Source organism: Pogona vitticeps, chromosome 10 (assembly GCF_051106095.1).
Source record: "Pogona vitticeps strain Pit_001003342236 chromosome 10, PviZW2.1, whole genome shotgun sequence".
In the NCBI taxonomy this organism is placed as follows: domain Eukaryota; kingdom Metazoa; phylum Chordata; class Lepidosauria; order Squamata; family Agamidae; genus Pogona; species Pogona vitticeps.
In genome coordinates this window covers 13,732,529-13,755,047 of record NC_135792.1, presented here as the reverse complement: position 1 = coordinate 13,755,047, position 22,519 = coordinate 13,732,529, and the positions used below count along the sequence as shown (strand labels likewise).

The 22,519-nt window shown below is 42.0% G+C and overlaps 1 protein-coding gene across 2 annotated transcripts in view; it reads right to left on the bottom strand.

The window, feature by feature from the left end:
* The window catches only part of TDRD12 (tudor domain containing 12), a 149,179-nt gene that overhangs the window by 117,168 nt on the left and 9,492 nt on the right, over positions 1 to 22,519 (bottom strand). The gene's annotated exons all lie outside the window — the stretch shown is intronic.

The following is a 22,519-nucleotide window of genomic DNA, read 5'->3' as shown; positions in this document are numbered from 1 at the left end:
AGAAAAAAGACAACACGTGGAAGATAATAGGGGAAAAAGAAAATAGACTAACAGTGACATATACTGGACTTTTTAATCAAAGGCAGAAGAAGAAAGCAGATAAAGGAGAAAGAAAAAGAATCTACTATTAATTTGCTTTTCTATCATTCTTTTATTTTGTTGATGGGATATTGAGATATGGATGGATATGGTACATTGACAATCTAATATAGGATGATCTGATAGTTAAGTGATTTTTGTTTTGGGGGGAGCACATTAATTTTGATATATTTCATATTCTACTTAGTTACACTGAATGATATACAGTGGTGCCTTGACTTACAAACGTCCCAACATACGACCATTTCGAGTTACGACCAGCTCCGGCCACAAAATTTTGCTTCGACTTACAGGTGTTATTAGTTACAACCAAAAAAGGCAGGGAATTCAAATTGCTAACCGTTGGTAGGCAAACAGGCTGCTTCTTTGTAGCTCTTTCGCCCCAACAGTTAGAGTGAGTGAGATCGGGGGAGGCTTCAGACTACCTGGTGCTGCTTTCTGCTTCTGAATAAGTACATTTACAGGGTTTTGCAAGGTGGGTTTGGGCTGGTGGGTTATGTTTCTGTGCTGTGATTTGTTTTGTGTTTTGGGGTGTTTGTTCCCCCCCAATTTCCGATGGGGCTTCCTCTGTTGTTTATTTTTGGTTATTATTTTCTTAAGCCCCAGTGCCTTCTGATGGGGCTTGCTCTGTTTATTTTTTGTGGGGTTTTTTTCAGTCCCAGCGCCTTCCAATGGGGCTTGCTGTGTGTTTTGTTTTGGTTTTTGGTAATTTTTTTTGCCGGAACGGATTAATTGCGTTCCTATGCATTACTATGGGAAATGGTGCTTCGACTTATGACCATTTCGAGTTACATCCATCTTCTTGAACAGATTATGGTAGTAAGTCGAGGCACCACTGTAGGTGAAATTTCAATAATAAGGATCATTTAGTTTACTTTGCATTCTCTTTTTGATTATAAAAGTTGAATTTACAAATTGCTAGATAAGCCATATACAGTGGTGCCTCGCATTACGTTAATTTGTTCCAGTAAAATCGCTGTAGAATGAAAACGTCGTAAAGCAATTTTAAGAAGTCCATAGAAATGCATTAAAACCCGGTTAATGCGTTCCTATGGGCTGGAAACTCACCGTCCAGCGAAGATCCTCCATAGCACGGCCATTTTTGCTGCCCGTGCAGTGAGGAATCCGTCCCAGAAAAGAGCGGGTGGCCATTTTGTTTACCCGGTGGCCATTTTGAAACCACTGATCAGCTGTTAAAAAATCATCGCTTTGCAAGAATCGATTCCCGAAGCAGGGAACTGATCATCGCAAAGCGAAATTCCCCCATAGGGAACATTGTTTTGTGATCGCTTTTGCAATCGCAAAAACATCAACATCAAGCGGTTTCATCGTTAAACAGAGCGCCTGTCTTGCGGGGCACCACTGTAGCATTTTAGAAAAGGAGTATATATATATATATATAGAAGAATGGCAGCAAAAGGACCTGGGAAGACTCCCAAAGGCTCTACAGCAATGGAGACAGATTTGGCCAAAATGATGGTTCAGGAGTTTTTGAGAGATTGGCAGCAGAGTCTGAAACAAAGTCTAGAAGCCTTAATATAAAAGAAATAACAAATTTTGCAACAACTCTCTCAACAAAAAAGAATTGGGAAGCGAGATCACAGAGACAAAAGTAGCAGGTGATAAGAAACAAGAAAAAGTGACAAAGATATCACAAACCATCAAAAAAGCAGAAGGTAAACTGGAAGAAATGAATAGAAAACTACAGGAAGATGCAGAGAAAACAGGATTATATACTATTAAATTTGGAAATGGAGAAGGCAACATATTTACTTAGACTTCAGAATATAAAGGAGCAAAAAGAAGAAAATACAGTTTACTGTGTGCTGGAAGCACTTGCACCAATGTTAGAAATCCAACAGGAAGAGGTAGAACAGAATATAAAGCATAGAGAGTTTCTTCAGCTTATTAAAGTGAAATAATTTACCAAAAGGAATTCATGTTAAATTTACCATATCTGCTTTTAGAAATAGAGTTCTGAAATGTATTCAAGAAAAGGAACTGATGGTAAATTGAAAGGAATTTAAAATTTTGAAGCATATTCCATGGAAAATACGACAAAACAGGAAAAAATTCGAACAACTGGCAAGCAATCTTAGACAAAATATGATTATAGGTAGGAGTAGGAAATGGCAAGCCACTCCAGTATCTTTGCCAAGAACGCCCCATGATCAGAAACAAAAGGCTAAAAGATATGACGCTGGAAGATGGGCCCCTCAGGTCTGAAGGCATCCAACATGCTACTGGGGAAGAGCGGAGGACAAGTACAAGTAGCTCCAGAGCTAATGAAGTGGTTGGGCCAAAGCCGAAAGGACGCTCAGCTGTGGACGTGCCTGGAAGTGAAAGGAAAGTCCAATGCTGTAAAGAAAAATACTGCATAGGAACCTGGAATGTAAGATCTATGAACGTTGGGAAGCTGGAGGTGGTCAAACAGGAGATGGCAAGAATAAACATTGACATCCTGGGCATCAGTGAACTAAAATGGACAGGAATGGGCGAATTCAGCTCAGATGATTATCATATCTACTACTGTGGGCAAGAATCCCGTAGAAGGAATGGAGTAGCCCTCATAGTCAACAAAAGAGTGGGAAAAGCTGTAACGGGATACAATCTCAAAAATGATAGAATGATGTCAATACGAATCCAAGGCAGACCATTCAACATCACAATAATCCAAGTTTATGCACCAACCAGCATTGCTGAGGAGACTGAAATTGAACAATTCTATGAAGATTTACAACACCTTCTAGAACTGACACCAAAGAAAGATGTTCTTCTCATTCTAGGGGACTGGAATGCTAAAGTAGGGAGCCAAGAGATAAAAGGAACAACAGGGAAGTTTGGCCTTGGAGTTCAGAACGAAGCAGGACAAAGGCTAATAGAGTTTTGTCAAGAGAATAAGCTGGTCATCACAAACACTCTTTTCCAACAACACAAGAGGCGACTCTATACATGGAAATCACCAGATGGGCAATATCGAAATCAGATTGACTATATTCTCTGCAGCCAAAGATGGAGAAGCTCTGTACAGTCAGCAAAAACAAGACCTGGAGCTGACTGCGGCTCTGATCATCAGCTTCTCATAGCAAAATTCAAGCTTAGACTGAAGAGAGTAGGAAAAACCACTGGGCCACTCAGGGATAATCTAAACCAAATCCCTTATGAATACACAGTGGAAGTAAAGAACAGATTTAAGGAACTAGATTTGGTGGACAGAGTGCCTGAAGAACTTTGGATAGAGGCTCGTAACATTGTCCAGGAGGCAGCAACGAAAACCATTCCAAAGAAAAGGAAATGCAAGAAAGCAAAGTGGCTGTCCAACGAGGCCTTAGAAATAGCAGAGAGGAGAAGGGAAGCAAAATGCAAGGGAGATAGGGAAAGTTACAGAAAATTGAATGCAGACTTCCAAAGAATAGCAAGGAGAGACAAGAGGGCCTTCTTAAATGAACAATGCAAAGAAATAGAGGAAGATAACAGAAAAGGAAAGACCAGAGATCTGTTCAGGAAAATTGGACATATTAGAGGAACATTTTGCGCAAAGATGAACATGATAAAAGACAAAAATGGGAGGGACCTAACAGAAGCAGAAGACGTCAAGAAGAGGTGGCAAGAATACACAGAGGAATTATATCAGAAAGATTTGGATATCCCGGACAACCCAGACAATGTAGTTGCTGACCTTGAGCCAGACATCCTGGAGAGCGAAGTCAAGTGGGCCTTAGAAAGCTTGGCTAACAAGGCCAGTGGAGGTGATGGCATTCCAATTGAACTATTTAAAATCTTGAAAGATGATGCTGTTAAGGTGCTACATTCAATATGCCAGCAAGTTTGGAAAACTCAACAGTGGCCAGAGGATTGGAAAAGATCAGTCTACATCCCAATCCCAAAGAAAGGCAGTGCCAAAGAATGCTCCAACTACCGCACAATTGCACTCATTTCACACGCTAGCAAGGTTATGCTCAAAATCCTCCAAGGTAGGCTTCAGCAGTATGTGGACCGAGAACTCCCAGAAGTACAAGCTGGATTCCGAAGAGGCAGAGGAACTCGAGACCAAATTGCTAACTTGCGCTGGATTTTGGAGAAAGCCAGAGAGTTCCAGAAAAATATCTACTTCTGCTTCATTGACTATGCGAAAGCCTTTGACTATGTGGACCACAGCAAACTATGGCAAGTTCTTAAAGAAATGGGAGTGCCTGACCACCTTATCTGTCTCCTGAGAAACCTATATGTGGGACAGGAAGCAACAGTCAGAACTGGTCATGGAACAACTGAGTGGTTCAAAATTGGGAAAGGAGTACGGCAAGGCTGTATACTGTCCCGCAGCTTATTTAACTTGTATGCAGAATACATCATGCGGAAGGCTGGACTGGAAGAAGCCCAAGCCGGAATTAAGATTGCCGGAAGAAATATCAACAACCTCCGATATGCAGATGATACCACTCTGATGGCAGAAAGTGAGGAGGAATTGAAGAACCTTGTAATGAGAGTGAAAGAGGAGAGTGCAAAAAACGGTCTGAAACTCAGCATCAAAAAAACTAAGATCATGGCCACTGGTCCCATCACCTCCTGGGAAATAGAAGGGGAAGATATGGAGGCAGTGTCAAATTTTATTTTCCTGGGCTCCATGATCACTGCAGATGGAAACAGCAGCCCCGAAATTAAAAGACGCCTTCTTCTTGGGAGGAAAGCGATGACAAATCTTGACAGCATCTTGAAAAGCAGAGACATCACCTTGCCAACAAAAGTCCGAATAGTCAAAGCTATGGTTTTTCCTGTCGTGATGTATGGAAGTGAGAGCTGGACCATAAAGAAAGCTGACCGCCGAAGAATTGATGCCTTTGAATTGTGGTGCTGGAGGAGGCTCTTGAGAATCCCCTGGACTGCAAGGAGAACAAACCTATCAGTTCTAAAGGAAATCAACCCTGAGTGCTCACTGGAAGGACAGATCCTGAAGCTGAGGCTCCAGTACTTTGGCCATCTCATGAGAAGAAAAGAGTCCTTGGAAAAAACCCTGATGTTAGGAAGGTGTGACGGCAAGAGGAGAAGGGGACGACCGAGGATGAGATGGCTGGACAGTGTCTGCGAAGCAACCAACATGAACCTGACACAACTCCGGGAGGCAGTAGAAGACAGGAGGGCCTGGCGTGCTCTGGTCCATGGGGTCACGAAGAGTCGGACACGACTAAACGACTAAACAACTCCAGAAGGACTCGATTTCCAATCCCAGAACCATATATATTTTATAAACTATATAAAGAAGGCAGAAGAATTTCTGGAAAAAAGAGGGAAGGGACTGAGGAGGAAGGAGAAAGAAAAAGGAAAAAAGAGAGAAGAGAAACAACCAGAGGAAGGGGGAAGGAAAGTTCTCAGACAGAAGAGTCAGAATAAAATGAAGAAACAGATTCAGAACTAGAAGAAGAAACAGAAGACCCAAAAATGGAAACCAAATCAAAGATCCAGACAAGAGGCGCCAAGAAAAAAGAAGAAAAAACAGATAGCAAAGCCAAGTCTAATGAATTAGAACCAGTGGAAATTTCTTTCAGTCAATGTTAATGGATTAATCTCCCCACAAAAAAAGAAAAAGGACCTTCTTACACAATTACAAAAGTTAAAATTAGACATGATTTGTGTACAAGAAACACATATAAGGATAAGGGACAAATAAATTAATACAAAACAAAAAATTAGGAGAGATGTTTGCAGCATCAGATTTGAAGAAAAATAAAAGATTGGCTATTTACATAAGGAAAGAACTGAATCCTAAATTAGTTCAAAATGAGCCTCAAGTGTTTTTCCCGCCAAAAAAGAGGAACTGCCAAACCTGATCATAATAACATATTTTGAAAATGAAGATTAAGCTAATACATCAGCTGAACATATTTTTTTTGACTGAAGATTAAATTTTGCCAAACAAAAGTTTTTTGAAAATGCAAATCAATCAGGAAGATGACTAGCATATACAGTATTTTCCATATATAAAATGACACTTTTTCCTAAAACAATTAGAGAAGGAGTCAGGGAACCTTTTTACCTTTTACCCCCTAAAAAACTTATATACACTGACATTACCCCCTTGATTTGAAGGGAAGGATCTCAGTCACACGTGGCCAGTCAAGTGCCGCCGCAATCTCGCCGCCCGCGCCCGGGACATCCTTGGCCCCGTGGGGGTAGTTTCCTTTCTCCGCTGGTGGGCGGCTCCTGGGCAGCTGTCAAAGAGCAGCAGGTGGCTCACCCTCCAGGGGGCACCCGACGCCACCTCCCGCTCCGGCACCAGCTCCGGCGGCTGTGGACCTCACTGTCGAAGTGCCGTGACAGCTGCCGCACAGAGGGCAAGAACCTCCTCCAGAACTAGCCAGCCAGCCCAAAGGCACTGCCAAAGGAAGCCGCCCAGCCAGGCGAGCGCTGCTGCTGCCCAACAGGCTCCTCTGGGCATAGGGCATGGGGTGGCGGCCCAGCACCAGGAGAAGGGCCTGGTGCGCCCTCCCCCTTCTGCCGTGATCCACCTCTCCAGCCACTGGAAGGAGAGGCTCCTCCTGGCTGGGGCACTACAGCCATTCGCCCCAGCCTTGCCCTGCGCCATGGCCAGCTCCGCTGTCACCTCGGCTGCCATCCATTGCTGTCTGCCATCTGCCATGGTTCGGTTGCAGCTGGGCTGGAGAAGGGGGTGGGAAGGGGCAATCAGGCTGCTCAGACCCCCCTCTGGGCGGAGGAGGAGAAGGGAAGGGGGTTGGGGTCACGTCCTCATTACCCCCAGGATTTTCATTTCTACCCCATTTGGGGTAATTTACCCCTGTTCCCTGACCACTGAATTAGAGGATAAATTGAGGGTCATTTTAGACATGGAAGGCAGCAGCAGGAGACGGAGACTGAGGCAAAGAAGCAGTCTGGCTCAGTCACCTCTCCTTGCTGCCCATTGACGGCTGCCCACGCCACTCCATTGCCCCTCCAGCGATCATCTCCTTGCGATTGGAACCTTCTGACCACCTCTTTTCCCTTCCTTTTGCTAAGTTCCATGGCTTTGCAAAAGGGAGGGGAAATGGTTGTGAAAGTGACCACCACTTTTCCCTTCCTTTTGTGAAGCCACAGGGCTTAGCAAAAAAGGAAGAGAGAAGTGGTGCTTCGCTTTTGACTTTGCAAAAAGCAGGGGAAAGCAGCAGTCAAAGTGACCACTGCTTTCCCCTGCCTTTTGCGAAGCCGCGAGGTTTAACAAAAAGGATAATAAGTGCTTAGCAAAAAGGAAGGGAAAAGCGACGGTCAAAGGGCGCCCTTTGATCCCTGCTTTTCCTTTCCTTTTGCTAAGCTCCATGACTTAGCAAAAGGAAGGGAAAAGCAGGGATCACATTTTCTAATTAGGGGTTAGAAAAGGGGGAGTTGTCTTATAAATGGAAAAATACGGTAAAGGAAAGTAGTCAAATGCAGTCAAGCCTTGAAAAATGAAAAAGGAGAGCTAACTATGAAATAGGAAGAACAAAAAAGAATAACAGAACAATTATATCAAAATCTGTATTTAGAAAAAGGACCATCAAAGGAGAAACAAAAACAGCATTTGGAAAAACATCTTGAAATTATCTGAATAACAAAGAGAGATACTGAATGCACCAATATCAATAAGAGAAGTGGTAGAAGCCATAAAGAAAAAAAAAGGGAAATCACCAGGCTCAGATGGAATACCAGGGGAATATATAAAACCTTTGAAGACATTTTAATCAATGCATATAAGAAACTACTGGAGGTTATAGAACAAAAAAGACAGATTCCATCTTCATGGAAAAAATCAATATCAATAATCCACAAAGAAGGAACTGATTCAGAAGAAATCAAAAACTACATACCAATTTCTTTATTGCATGTGGACTACAAGATATATACCTGAATACTAGTAGATAGGCTGAAAAAAGTTCTTGTTCATATAATTTACAGTGGTGCCCCGCATAACGGGCGCCCCGTTTAACGATGAATCTGCATAGCGATGTGTTTTTTGCAATTGTTTTTTGCGATTGCATTGCAATGTTTTAAATGGTAAAACATCACTTTGCGATGATCGGCAAGCTGTTTCGCTTACCGATTGTCGCATAGCGATGTTTTCCTAACAGCTGATCGGCGGTTCCAAAATGGCCACCGGGTTAAAAAAAAGGCCACCCGCAGTGTTTTCACACCCATTCCTCGCTTACCGGGCAGTGAAAATGGCGGCCATATGGAGGATTTTCGCAGAACTGTGAGTATTTTGCCCATAGGAACGCATTAAATGTGTTTTAATACATTCCTATGGGCATTTTTGTTCCGCAGAGCGACGATTTTTCTGGAACAGATTATCGTCGCTATGTGGGTCATCCCCCATATTTATTTATTGGATTTGTATCCTGCCCATCTAGACCAAAGGTCTACTCTGGGCAGTTATAATTCATGAAGACCAGTCAGGCTTTCTACCAAGGAGACAGATGAGAAATAATATTACAACAATATTAAATGTGTTAGAATATTATGAAGTACAACCCAAAAGAGCGATGGCTATGATTTTTGTTGATGCAGAGAAGGCCTTTGACAGGGTCAACTGGGACTCTATGTTAAAACGATTGGAAATTATGGAAGCAGGAAAGGGCATTGTTGAGACAATAAGGACTATTTATAGACAACAGAAAGTGAAGATCAGAATAAATGGCGAACTCACTCAGGAGATAAAAATACATAAAGAACAAGACAAGGATGCCCACTATCCCCTTTAGTGTCCGTACTGTTCACTGAAATACTACTACAAGTTAGACAGAATACAGCTATAAAAGGACTCAAAGTAAGGGGGGGAGAACATAAAACACAGACATTTGCAGATGACATGGCCTCTTCCTTAGAAGATCAGATGAATTCAATAAAAACTTTAACAGAGACAATAACAATTTTTGGACTAAAGGTAAATAAACAAAAAGCCCAAATTCTAACTAAAAATATGAGAAGAGACCCAAAATTTAGTAGAAATTACAGGTTTCATAGAGTGGAAAAAGTTAAATACCTAGGAATTCAGACTACAAAACAAAAACCTTGATCAAAGACAACTACATGAAACTGATCAAGGCAATTGTAAAAGATTTGGGAAAATACTCAAAATTTCAATTATCACTTATGGGGAGGACTGCAGCTGTAAAGATGGACATGTTATCTAAAATGGTATTCCTTTTTCAGACAAAGAAGTTCTAACAAAACAGTTAATACTTCAAGAACTTTTTTTAAAAATGGAGTTTGTTTGGCAAGGGAAAAAACCAATAATAAAAATCAAAGTGCTTCAAGACACAAAACAAGGCTTTGGACTTCCACATTGGTTTTTATATTATAAAGCCTGTTGCTCTAGTTTAGATAAAGGAGTGGATAGTTTTAGAAAATGACAGATTATTAAAGCTAGAAGGACATGATTTAATCCTAGGGTGGCTTGCTTTCATATGTTATCAAAAAGCAAAACACAATAAACAATTTAAGAACCACGTGATAAAGAAAGTTTTGAATTGGGTATGGACTAAGATTCAGAAAGAAAACTACAGTGGTGCCCCGCTAGATGCTTACCCCGTATGATGTCGAAATCACTTAACAATGACTTTTTCGCAATCGCTATTGCGATTGCAAAACGATAGTTCTAATGGGGGAAATCCGCATTACGTTGATTAGGAGCCTGCTTCGCAAACCGTTTGTTCGCTATATGATGATTTTTCCAGTTCCGCAAAATGGCTTCCCTCCCTTCGCAAAATGGCTTCCCTCCCATTGCAAAATGGCTGCTTTCCGGACCCCTGCTTTGGAAGACAGCGATTTTTGTCAGCTGATCGGCAGTTCTCTATGGGCAATCTTCTCTGGATGAAGAGGTATTTCCCCATTGGAACCCACTGGCCAGTTTTTTTCCGCTTGACGACGATTTCGCTTAACAGTGATTTTCCTGGAATGGATTATTGTCATCAAGTGGGGCACCACTGTACCAAAAAGTGCCCAAATGGGTCTCATCAATGGAAGCATTTTCTCAACCAACACTAATGGACAAGAGGAAACCCTTGAGATATAGGGATTTGTTAAAAGAGGACTTAAATATGAAATGTAGGAAAAAGTTAGAAGAACAAGGTATCATACTCGACTGGTGGACAAAAATGGAAATAGATTCAAGGTACTGAAGAGATACAACAGTAGGCTTATGTAAGGAACAAACATCACTAGATAAGGTACTTCTGACTGTAAAGGAAAAATGATTGAAATGTACAATTATTTATTAGAACAAAAAATGCAAGACGAAATAGTTAAAGAATGTATGATAAAATGTGCCCAAAATGTGGGTCATGGTATCAATCTGGAGTTATGGTCACAAATATAGGAAAATAATAAGTTAACAAATCAATTAATCATAAAGAAAATACATACAGTGGTGCCTCGCTTAACGAGCGCTTTGTTTAACGACAAATCTGCATAGCGATGGCATTTTCGGAAAATTTTGCTGCCTCGGTTAGCGATGTTTCCTATGGGGGATTTCCGCTTAGCGATTTCAGGACCATGCTTCGCATAACGATTAGGTTTTTGGGTCCCCGTTTCACTTAGTGATGTTTTAAAAAGAGCGGGAAAGGTGGCTGTTTGGCAATGCTAATTTGTTGTTTTCCTTCAAATTTTAACTGCCGGTACCCAGGAACTTATGAACTTAATCCGTATTGGAATGGTGTTCATAAGTCAAAATGTTCGTAAGTCGAAGCACCATTTCCCACAGGAATGCATGGGAACGGTATTAATCCGTTCCAGCATTTTTTTAAAAAAAAAATACAAAAAATAAAAATAAATAGAGCAAGTCCCACGCTGGGACTGCAAAAAAAAAAATCCAATAAAACCCCACAGCACAGAAACATAACCCCCCCGCAGTCCAAACCCACCCTCCAAAATGCACCCAGAATAGTTTTTTAAACGGAAAAAGGAGCGCCTTTCCAGTCCACAGCCTCCTTGGCTTCCACCGCTGCTGTTACTGCCGGCTGTGACCGCCGCTGGTGGGAAGCTTGAGCCTGGCGGGGGTGCTTCGGCTGTTCACTTCCCACTTGCTCCGTGCCACCCTCCGTGGGCTGATGGCGGGAAATTCAAATGGTGGAGGGCGGCGAGAAGCAAGCAGGAGGCGAGCAGCCGAAGAAACTTGGCCAGCTCAAGCCTCCCAGCGCTGGGCAACCACTGCCTCTGCCACAGCCAGGGGCGAGCGGCTGAAGAAACTCGGCCAGCTCAAGCCTCATGGCACTGGGCGACAACTCCCTCCGCCACCCCCACCAGAGCACCCAGGAGGCTCAAGCCTCTTGGCTCTGGGCTACCTCCACCACATCCCTTTCCCTAACCATTGGGGCGAAAGAGCTACAAAAAGCAGCCTCTTCACCACTAACAGTTAGTAAATTTAAACTTTCCACCCTTTCCCTCAGCCTTTTTGTGTTCGTAAGTGGAAGCTCTTTTTGCAAGTCGATGCAAAATTTTATGAGCGGAGCTGTTTGTAAGTCAAGGTACCACTGTACTGGAAAAGTGAGAAGACACCAACAATCCAGGAGCTATGGTTCTTGTAGAACAATAATCAGATCCCGGTCGTGAAAGCCTTCAAGAATACAATCCAGGAGCTAAGAGAAAAAGTTTTTGAGGTAGCCGAGACGGGTATTTTAATTGAAGTATGAAAGGATAAAGAAATGGTTAAGGCTAGATAAAAATGGGAACCTTTGTATAATTGGATGAGAAACAAGAACATGAATGGGTCAACATTCTAAGAATGAAGACTTAAGATATAAATGTATATCTTAAAGGCTTAGGAAAAAACCTGGTAAGATTAGATTGAAGTAAGCTTAGTAAGAAATTATATAGGTAAAAGTAATAATGATACAAATTGTTCTCTGCCGCATTTTGTACAGTGGTACCTTAACTTCCGAACGTCCCTACTTACGACCATTTCGAATTACAACCAGCTCCGGCCGCAAAATTTCGCTTCTACTTGCAACCGGAGCTTCCACATATGAACAGAAAAAGGCAGGGGGAAAGGTGGGAAATTCAAATTTCTAACCGTAGGAGGCAACGAGAGAGAGAGAGATAAAGATAATATTGTACACAGTGTCACAATGCTTCAGTGGCAGAAACACCAGATCCATAAGTCTCTAGAAGATTGTAGCGCCATCATGCAGCCCAAAACGCAGGTACATAAAATGGAAAAGGTATTTAGATGTACAGTGGTGCCTCGCTTAACAACGATAATCCGTTCCAGGAAAATCGCCATTAAGCGAAAACATTGTCCAATGCGTTCCAATGGGGTAAAAACTCACCATCCAGCAAAGATCCTCCATACAGCGGCCATTTTCGCTGCCTGAATAGCAAGGAATCCGTCCCTAAACACAGAGGGGAGCCATTTTAAGCACCCGGCAGCCATTTTGAAATCGCCAATCAGCTGTTAAAAAAAACACTGTTTTGCGAAGAATCGGTTCCCGAAGCAGGGAACCAATCATCGCAAAGTGAAAAAGCCCTATTTAGACCATCTTTTTGTGATCACAAAAAGATCATCGTACAGTGATTTCATCGTAATGAGGGGCAATCATTAAACGAGGCCCCACTGTACAGCAGTAAATACAGTGGTGCCTTGCTTAACAACGAATCCGCATAGTGATGGATTTTTTGCGATCGCAAAAGTGATCGCATTGCGATGATTTTAATGGTAAAAATCGCTTTGCGATGATTGGTAAGCTGTTTCGGTTACCGATTTTCGCATAGCGATGTTTTAAAAACAGCTGATCAGCTGTTCCAAAATGGCCGCCAGAAAAAAATGGCCGCCCACTGTATTTTTGCGCTGATTCCTCGCATACCGGGCAGTGAAAATGGCGGCCGTATGGAGGATTTTCGCTTAAAGGTGAGTTTTAAGCCCACAGGAACGCATTAAACGGGGTTTAATGAATTCCTATGGGCTTTTTCTTTTCGCATAGCGACGAATCCGGATAGCGACGATTTTTCCAGAATGGATTATCGTCGCTATGCGGGGCACCACTGTACTACCCTTTCCTTGTTTATAGGGACAAGTAGAATTTGCCAATAGCCTTTGACAAGGTCCAAATTCAAAGGAATTTGGCTTCTCCCAACTGTTCTAGCTATATATTAACCCTTCACACAGGATGGGTATCTAATTTAGAAGTGGTGTTAATTAGCCAGAAATCAATACTAAACCAAACACTGCCACCAGGTTTGAGAATCAAAACCTCCTGACTCTACCAAGGGCCGATACAGAGCTCTATGACTCCCAGCTATAACATTATTTATTTCTTCCTCAATCACTTGTTTAAGTTGCTGAAGCTAGTCTCTACTTGGAGTTCTAACTACTGCTCCAGGTTCTGTGTCAATCCAGTCGGTTAATACTATGGAATGCTCCAAAGAAGAGGAAAATTTGTCCTTAAACTCTTGCTATGAGCTCCTTATCTGGTCTGTGTATGAGGGTGAAATGTTCTCCCAAAACTAATCATGTTATCTGTGCCCCAGGGTGTTCTTCCAGCACCTAGAAGGTGATCTTCAAGCCTTCTCCACAAAGAAGACTTCTCTCTTCTTCCACTCTTTCAGGAGACTGACATAGAATACCTGGGGGATTTCCAGCAACCCAGCATTCAAATTTTATAATCAACCAGCCCTACTTCATTTGGTCCTTTCCATACTGCAGGTTTGGCCTGGGAGGAAGGCAGCAAGAGAACCCACTGCCAAAAGTTAAAGACCATTTTTGTGTTGTCTGTGCAAGGGATTCTTAAGCTAATTGGGTGGCCTCTCATAAACACTCCCTCATCTCCAGCTCATGTTGTGCTACTGTGCTGGAATTGTCTTCTCCCTCTTCCCATTTCTTTAGACTAGATTTAAGACTCTCTTTGGATGCCATCCATAAAATAATTCAAATGGGCACCTCCCATACTGCAAACATTAAGGAGTTGAGCAACAAATGCCATGAAAGAGATAAAAAGCAACCAGCTTATGGAGCATCCCCTTAAGGGTTCAGTTCAACTGGTCTGCTAGCCCAGTGGTTCTTAACGTGGGCGATAATGCCCCCCAGGGGGCAATTTCATTTTTCACGGGGGCGATAGAACGAAAAGGGGCGGCGTGGGGGTGCTGGAGCAGAAGGGGGCGGTAGGGGGGCGCTGGAGCAAGCCAAACCTGTTAAGATGACTGCGGCCTTTTTACAGTGTGCATGAATATATATTTTCCTACAATTTTAATTTAGTTTCAGACTTTTTGTCTTGAAATTTTTAGTTCCTGCATTTGTTTTTATGCCCTTTTTATATTTCTTTTTGCATCTTAAAATTCACTCGCAACGAAATCATTAAATGTTACTTTTTTGTGGGGCATTTCAATTTCTTGGAATTTAATTTTGTTTTCAGGGGTCACTGGATTTAAATAAATAAATAAATAAATAAATAAATAAATAAATAAATAAATAAATATCATCACCACAGGGAGGGGGCGATGATAACTTCCTCAATGGCTCAAGGGGGCGTTTCTTTCAAAAAGGTTAAGAACCACTGTGCTAGCCCATAGGCCTGAATATATCATAAAGAGGTGTGAAGGGATGTAATCCCACCTTTGTTTTAAGGTCTGACTTATAGAATTCGTTTCCTGATCTGTATTTTTTTTTGAATGTTTACTTTAGAAAAATACCTAGCAATTCCCTGGAGAAAACCACAGCCAAGATTACCCTCAAGGCTATAAATTCTGGGTATGAGTGGCATAGTCCATCACTACTAAAATATGGATATGGCCCTTCTTAGTGGACTTTTCAAGAGCACCCACAATATAGAGGGTGACCCTCTTGGAAACTAAGAGGCTACCAGGGCTGCTCAACCCTGGGTCTTCTGACATAGTGTTCCACCTGCTGATGGATCTCTAGCAAAAAATAAAAAAAAATGAGTATTTCAAGGGTCTTTTCCCATGATAGGTGGCTGACCATAACTATATCATTATCCAGCTGCAAAACCTCCTCTGTTAGTGAGAGGGGCACTACCAACTGCTTTACTCCCAACCAGTCCCTTTCTGAATACCAACCAATATATCTTCCCTTTATTCAATTCTGGCTCCAGCACCAATCATGTGGCCCTCAAAGTAAAGCCAAGGGCAAAGTCTGTGTCAGACTAAGGTCTTTCTGCTCTTGATCGTGAGTCCCATGTGTGACTCCTACACTTGGCTTAGTTTATGTTAAGCCTGCTTGAAGTTCAAGACAAGCCAATTCCTCCTCAACAGCATGTCTTATGAGAGTGAGGAAACCACCATACCTATCTGGTTTCCCCCAGATGCCATTAGTTCTACCCAGCAGGTGATACAGGGTTGCACATCCCCATGTACACACTGCACCATTATTTTTTCTGCCTTCTCCCTTAAGAAGTGTACTACTATAACCTGCATCCACTACTGCTACTTCAGGCACTTTGTTTACCTTTACTGGGACTTCCTAATCCTTTGCTGTGTACCTGAGTCACCATCTGCACCAGCACATGCACATTCTATGACTGGGCAGCCTTTGTGCATATGACAGTATTGCCATAGCTGATGCACACAGGGCCTTTAGGCCCTCTTCTTTTCCACACTGTAAGGGAGACAGCAACTGGGTTCATTCTACCGTGGCTGATGCCTGCACCCCACAACCAGTACTGCTTCCCTTGGTTCATGGTTTCAAGGCAGGAGGTCAGCTTGGCCTCTTCTTTTCTTCTCAGCTTGTGACTTTTGCTGCCTGCAAAGAAGTTGGCCCACGACTTAAATCTATTCTAATGCTATCTGTTGCACACATTCCTGTTGTTACTCAACAACCCTCTCCACTCCAAAAAAGTCCTAGCAGCTTCTGGGCAAGAACTCAAGCAATAGTTGACCACATCATATATGCAAAAACAAAACAGAGTAATACTTAGATGAGTAAACTATCAGAAAGAATGGATCAAAGCTATCCTGCAGCACCCTGATACCTTTTCCCCTCCTCTTGCTAAGCAGGGATCAAAATGATCCTGCAGCACTTTGATCCCTTTTCCCCTCCTCTTGCTAAGCCCTGCAGGGCATAGCAAGAGGAGGGAAAGCAGGGATCAAAGCAATCTCGCATTGGCTGGGGGATTCCTCTGATCCCTCTTTGATCTCTTCCCTCCTCTTCTTATGTCAGGGGGAGCACAGGAAGAGGAGGAGAGAGGAACCAAGCCATCCCCCAGCCCCAGAGAGGAGGATTCCCTTCAGGCAGGCTTTAACAAGCCGCCCAAAGGGAAAACCCCTCTCTGCTTATGCCCCCGAGGAACAGCTGATGCACGGGGCCATAAGCAGATAGGGAACAAAAGGGTTATATTTATTGCTTCATATTTGCTGGGGTCTCTGGATCCCAAGAATATGAAGCAATGAATATCTGATGAATCAGGGATATTTAACCAATATCCTGATTTATTTTTATATTCATCCCCATGTTTACTTTGTATTATCATTGTGATGAAGTGTATTTTTCTAATTAGAGATGGGTTATGTAGTCATGTCTTAACCATAGAGGAATCCATTTTGAGTCTGACACAGGCTAAGTTCTGGAAAATTACTAGTAGTTATTTTCAGCTTTTCTTATCGCCGCAGCTGGAGAGGAAAACACGGCAGAGTCAAAATATCTCTAACCTGAATGATAAACAATTCTTTGGTGTTGGTGGGAAAGTAGGGCGTACCCTATGCTAATTCTTGCCTTCGTGATTGGTTGAGTATGTTAGGAGGGGGCAGGTTGGAGAAATTTACAAGAGGTTGGAAAAAGTAACTTGAGAGAGAAGAGAGTTTTGGGGTTTCTGAAAACATGGCGTCGCATTTCTTTGATCCAAGCGAAGGAACCTAATTCAACAATATGGACTGCGTAAGAATATCGTTTGCTTATCTTAGTTTATAGTTTAGTGTTTGTTTTGTTTAATAGTTAATTTTTATAGAAGGTGCTGAACCGTTATGCTGTTGCTTAGAAATGAAACTGTAGAGAAATGTTTTCTTTGTTCACTTAAATAAACTTATGTTGTTCAATAATTGGCCTTTCTAGTCCTTTGAACAGAACAGTTTCCTTATAGATAATTAATTTGGCTTACGTTACCAAAATTGAGTCATTAAACAGTAAAGATACGGTATTAAGTGGTTTCTTTTTAATAAAATCGAAACAGACTTAAATGCAGGCTGCCAAGAGTTCATGTCCCGGGAACTGTGTTGACTCAAGCAGTTTAATTTCGAATGGGAGTGAATGGGGCCTGGATTTTCCTGTTTCGTGGTTTTTGATCTCATTTAGGGGACCAATAACTCACATGGTGGCACGGTGTTACGATCCACGGGCCTGATTTGCAACCTGATTTCAGTAGTGTTACGCCTGGGCTTTCTCTTTACACACAGTTTGCTTTGGATTTATCCAGATGCTGTGGTGAATTGAAGCTGAGGGTCAGGCACGGACTGCTTTCAGTTTGAAACAAAGCAGCAACACAGCGTGGGTTGTCCTGCTAACTGTTTAAATATTCTTTTTTCTCTGCTCTATTTCTTTTCAACTGAAGCCCTGGCTGAAAAGGGTCAGTTGTGGGGGCGGATTCTGTTAAAGGACTAGGTGTAAATTTCTAAAGTAAGCTTTTTCGTTGCTAGGCACAGCTAAGGCACGGCACCTTATCAGGGCTGTCAGGGCAGTTTTATGGCTGGCGGTAATTTATTGCCGAAACAGTGGGAGTTTTACAGCTTAGCGGCTGCAAGCAGTCAGCATGGCTCAGCATGTTACTGAGAGGAGAACTGGCCGCAGGAAAACATCCCCCGAATTGAGGTTGTTGATGGAGGAATCGGAGGGGGAGCAATCAATTGTGGAAGATTCGGTTGAAGAAGACCAATTGGATTTACAAATGGCTGGGTACCCCCAGGAGTTTGACCCATTGCCTATTCCAAGCCGGAGAGATTCCAGAGGGCGAGCGGAGGAGCAACATCCCCGACCGACAGAGGAAGCCGTTGGTGAGAATCCGTCTGGTGCGGGGGGGCGGAATCCACCCACACCGATGCCAGCGTCTGAGGAACTGACTCAGCTGGTTGCAGATCTAGTGAGGACCCAAAAGGAGTTTGTTAACACTTTGAATCAGGCTGAGAAAGTGAAGAATAAGTGCAGGGAGCAAAAAGTGCAAGAGCTGCAGGAAAAGAGAAAGGCCAAACAGGCAATTAAAGACTCTATAGCCAGTGTGGATAGGGGAAGTCTACCTAGATACCAGGAGGGCGATTGTGTGTTGAGCTTCCTTAAGAATTTCGAGCAATCTTGCCAAGATTTGGAGATACCTAGAGAGTGGTTTCCGAAACTCCTTCGTTCCCAAATTTCCGGTCAACTCGCCACAATCGTGGCCAAAGTGGCTGAGGAAGATTATGATTGGTCTGAATTAGTTTGGGTTATTAAACAGCGTTATGGATATACAAGAGAGCTATTGAGGCAGAATTTTAGGAAAATCAAAAAACTGCCTAATGAGAGTTATGCAGCTTTAGCTGACAGGCTGGAATTTTTAGGAGACCAATGGCTGGACTCTTTGAAAATCAGATCTGTAGCAGATATGAGAAAGGCATTATTCATGGAGCAATTTATGAACTTTCTTCCATATCCCGAAAATTTTTGCACCCAGAACTGATTTTGGACAATTTAAGGTTACCCATTAGGACCTATGGTTCAGGAGAGGCGGGAGAACAACATATTCCTCTCGCGTTTGTGGAATTATCGTTCAAGAATTGGCGTGGTACTAAACTTTGCCTCACTCATGAGGGGAAACCTGACTTCTTGCTGGGAAATGACCTCACCTATTTGAATTTTAAGCAGAGTCAGGAAGGTCCTGCTGTTAACGTGGTTACCCGTTCCCAAACCCAAAAAGCAGAGACTGGGAGTGTTTCTGATGAAGCTGTCCCTACTACAAACTTAGACCAGCAGCAACATCTAGTGACAGAACAAGATAATGCAGCTAATACAGAAGTGGAACTAGAGGAATCAGTGCCTATGGGGTCAGCTGAGTTTAAAGTGAAGCAAATGACTGATCCCTCACTAGCTTCCTTGAGAGCACAAGCAGATGACTATGCTCAAAACCCAATAACACAGCAAGTTAACTTTGTGTGGGGCCAGAATGGACTTTTGTATAGAGAATATCATCCCAAATCACACTTGAACATGCAACCCACACAACAGCTGGTAGTACCACAGGAATACAGACTAAGGATTCTTGAATTAGCTCATGACAATCCATCTAGTGGTCACCAAGGTGTGCAAAAAACTTTAAAAAGAATTTCTCAGCATTTTTATTGGCCTGGCATTAACAAAAATGTGAAGGACTATGTCAGTTCATGTGACTATTGCCAAAAAACAGGTTATCAGACCGATAAGACGAAGTCGGAAATGCTCTTAATGGAAATACCTGATCAAGTTTTCCAATGTTTGCAAATGGATGTCATGGGACCTTTTGTTCCAACTAAGTCTAAGAAGAAATACATCATCTCTTTCATCTGCCAAGCTAGTCGTTGGATCGAGGCCTATGCGTTGAGTAATCTAAGAGCTTCCACCATCGCACGCATCATCATAGACTTGTGCTCACGTATTGGAGTACCATCTCAGATAATTTGTGATCAGGCGGGGGCGTTTCGTAGCTCCTTAATGGACAAAATTTGTGAACTTAGTGGCATAGAAATAAAATTTAGCTCCGCCTATCATCCTGAAAGTCATGGGTTAATTGAGAGAGGTCAACAAACCTTACTGAGGATGATCAAGACCATGGTACAGGTGTATGGTAACATTTGGGACGATCTGTTACCATTTGTTTTATTTGCTTATCGAAGTTCTGCTCACACTTCTCTTGGTGGTTTCTCTCCAAGTGAAGTGGTATTTGGGAGGAATCTACAAGGACCTTTGGATTTCCTGAAATCTGATTGGGAAGGTGTGGTGAAAAGCAGCACAGTTCCAGTTGCTGATTTTGTCAGAAATCTGCAAGAAAAACTGTTAGCTGTGCAAGAATTGGCCAAAGACAATTTGCTAAATGCTCAATCAACCCAGAAACTCTACCATGACAGACATTCCAGACACAGGGAATTTGATGTGGGAGATTTGGTTCTTGTTTTAAACCCCCTTAGACCTTCTAAATTAGAGGTTGGCTGGGAAGGTCCAGGGGAAGTGGTACAGAAACTGGGGAATAACAATTATTTGGTAAAAATGTTGAATTCTGAGAAAAAGCCTGTAAGTTACCATGTCAATAGGTTGAAATTGTATAAAGACAGAACTGCAATGGTTTTGCAATATAAGGTTGCTTGTTATCAGTCTGAATATGAGCCTGTTGATATGCTAGCTGAATTAGAAGATGCTGGTGAGTGGTCTGACAATCTTGTTTTGACAGGTACCTCACTCCAGAAGGGAAAGCTGTACCAAATCCTAGAAAAATATCAAGATGTTTTTTCAGATAAGCCAGGTTACACAAATTTGGTCAGTCATGAAATTATCACTACCGATAGTCAGCCAATTCGATCTAGTCCATACAGAGCAGTTGGTGATCATGCTCTACGGATTGAACAAGAGATACAAAAGATGTTATCACTGGATGTAATTGAGGAGTCATCATCCCCATACTCATCTCCAGTGGTTCTGGTTTCGAAAAAAGATTCCACTGGCAAGATTCTTGATGAGATAAGGTTCTGTGTGGATTACAGAAAGTTAAACAGTGTTACTGTTTCAGATCCTTATCCATTGCCTAGAATGGATCATTTAATTGAAAAATTGGCCAAGGCAAATTTTATCAGCATAATTGACTTAAAGAATGCTTACTGGCAGCTGGATTTAGCCGAAAATTCACGAGATAAGACCGCTTTTATCACTCATGTAGGCACTTTTAGATTCAAAAGGCTACCATTTGGATTGAAAAACGCAGGAGCATCATTTCAGAGAATGATAGATAAAGTTTTAAAAGGTCTACCTTTTGCTAGTGCTTATCTTGATGATGTTGCTATTTTCAGTTCTGATTTTGACTCTCATATGTCTCATGTTGAAACTGTATTGTCTAGAATTCATCAAGCTGGTCTTACTGTCAAAGCTAGTAAATGTCAATGGATGAAAGGGAAGGTCACATATTTGGGTCATTTGGTTGGTCAAGGTGAAATTCATACTCTGCAAGCCAAAGTTCAAGCTATCAATGATTGGCCTATTCCAAAAACCAAGAAACAAGTGCGTTCATTTTTAGGTGTAGTTGGCTATTACAGGAAATTCATCCCTGATTTCAGTGAATTGGCTACACCTCTGACAGAGCTAACTAAGAAGAGACAGCCTGTCAAAGTTAATTGGACCCCCGAGTGCCAAGGGGCTTTTGAGGCCTTAAAAGCGAAGATTATTCATGCCCCTATACTGAAATCACCTGATTTTGATAAGCCTTTCATTTTGCAAACCGATGCTTCAGAATTTGGATTAGGAGCTATTTTGTTACAGCAAGGGGAGGATGGGAATCTATATCCTATCTCATACTTCTCTAGAAAGCTCTTGGAAAGAGAGAGACATTATGCAATCCTTGAAAAAGAGGCTCTTTCTATATATTGGTCTCTTAATCTTTTACGACCTTATCTATGGGGGCGTAAATTTACACTCCAAACTGATCATAGAGCCTTAGTTTGGTTACAAAAGATGAAGTCTCAGAACCAAAAATTGTTAAGATGGAGTTTAGCATTGCAGGATTTTGATTTTGAAGTTCAACATATACCTGGAAAGCTAAATGTGGTGGCAGATGGACTTTCCAGGATGTACTGTGAAGATCCAGATGTTCCTGACCGCTAAAGAAGATGGAAGACGGTTGGAGTAGTTACTGTGGCTAATGAACTAACATGCTTGTTTCCTTTTTGTATATCTGAATGGTGTGCTAAAAGATTGTATTGCTATATTGTTTGTTATAATCCATATATAATCATTTACTTCTAGTTGTTTTATCAATTTACTTCAAATTAGCTCAGAATAACTGTTCTGAATTTAGAAGAAATTTAGCGGGGGTGTGTGATGAAGTGTATTTTTCTAATTAGAGATGGGTTATGTAGTCATGTCTTAACCATAGAGGAATCCATTTTGAGTCTGACACAGGCTAAGTTCTGGAAAATTACTAGTAGTTATTTTCAGCTTTTCTTATCGCCGCAGCTGGAGAGGAAAACACGGCAGAGTCAAAATATCTCTAACCTGAATGATAAACAATTCTTTGGTGTTGGTGGGAAAGTAGGGCGTACCCTATGCTAATTCTTGCCTTCGTGATTGGTTGAGTATGTTAGGAGGGGGCAGGTTGGAGAAATTTACAAGAGGTTGGAAAAAGTAACTTGAGAGAGAAGAGAGTTTTGGGGTTTCTGAAAACATGGCGTCGCATTTCTTTGATCCAAGCGAAGGAACCTAATTCAACAATATGGACTGCGTAAGAATATCGTTTGCTTATCTTAGTTTATAGTTTAG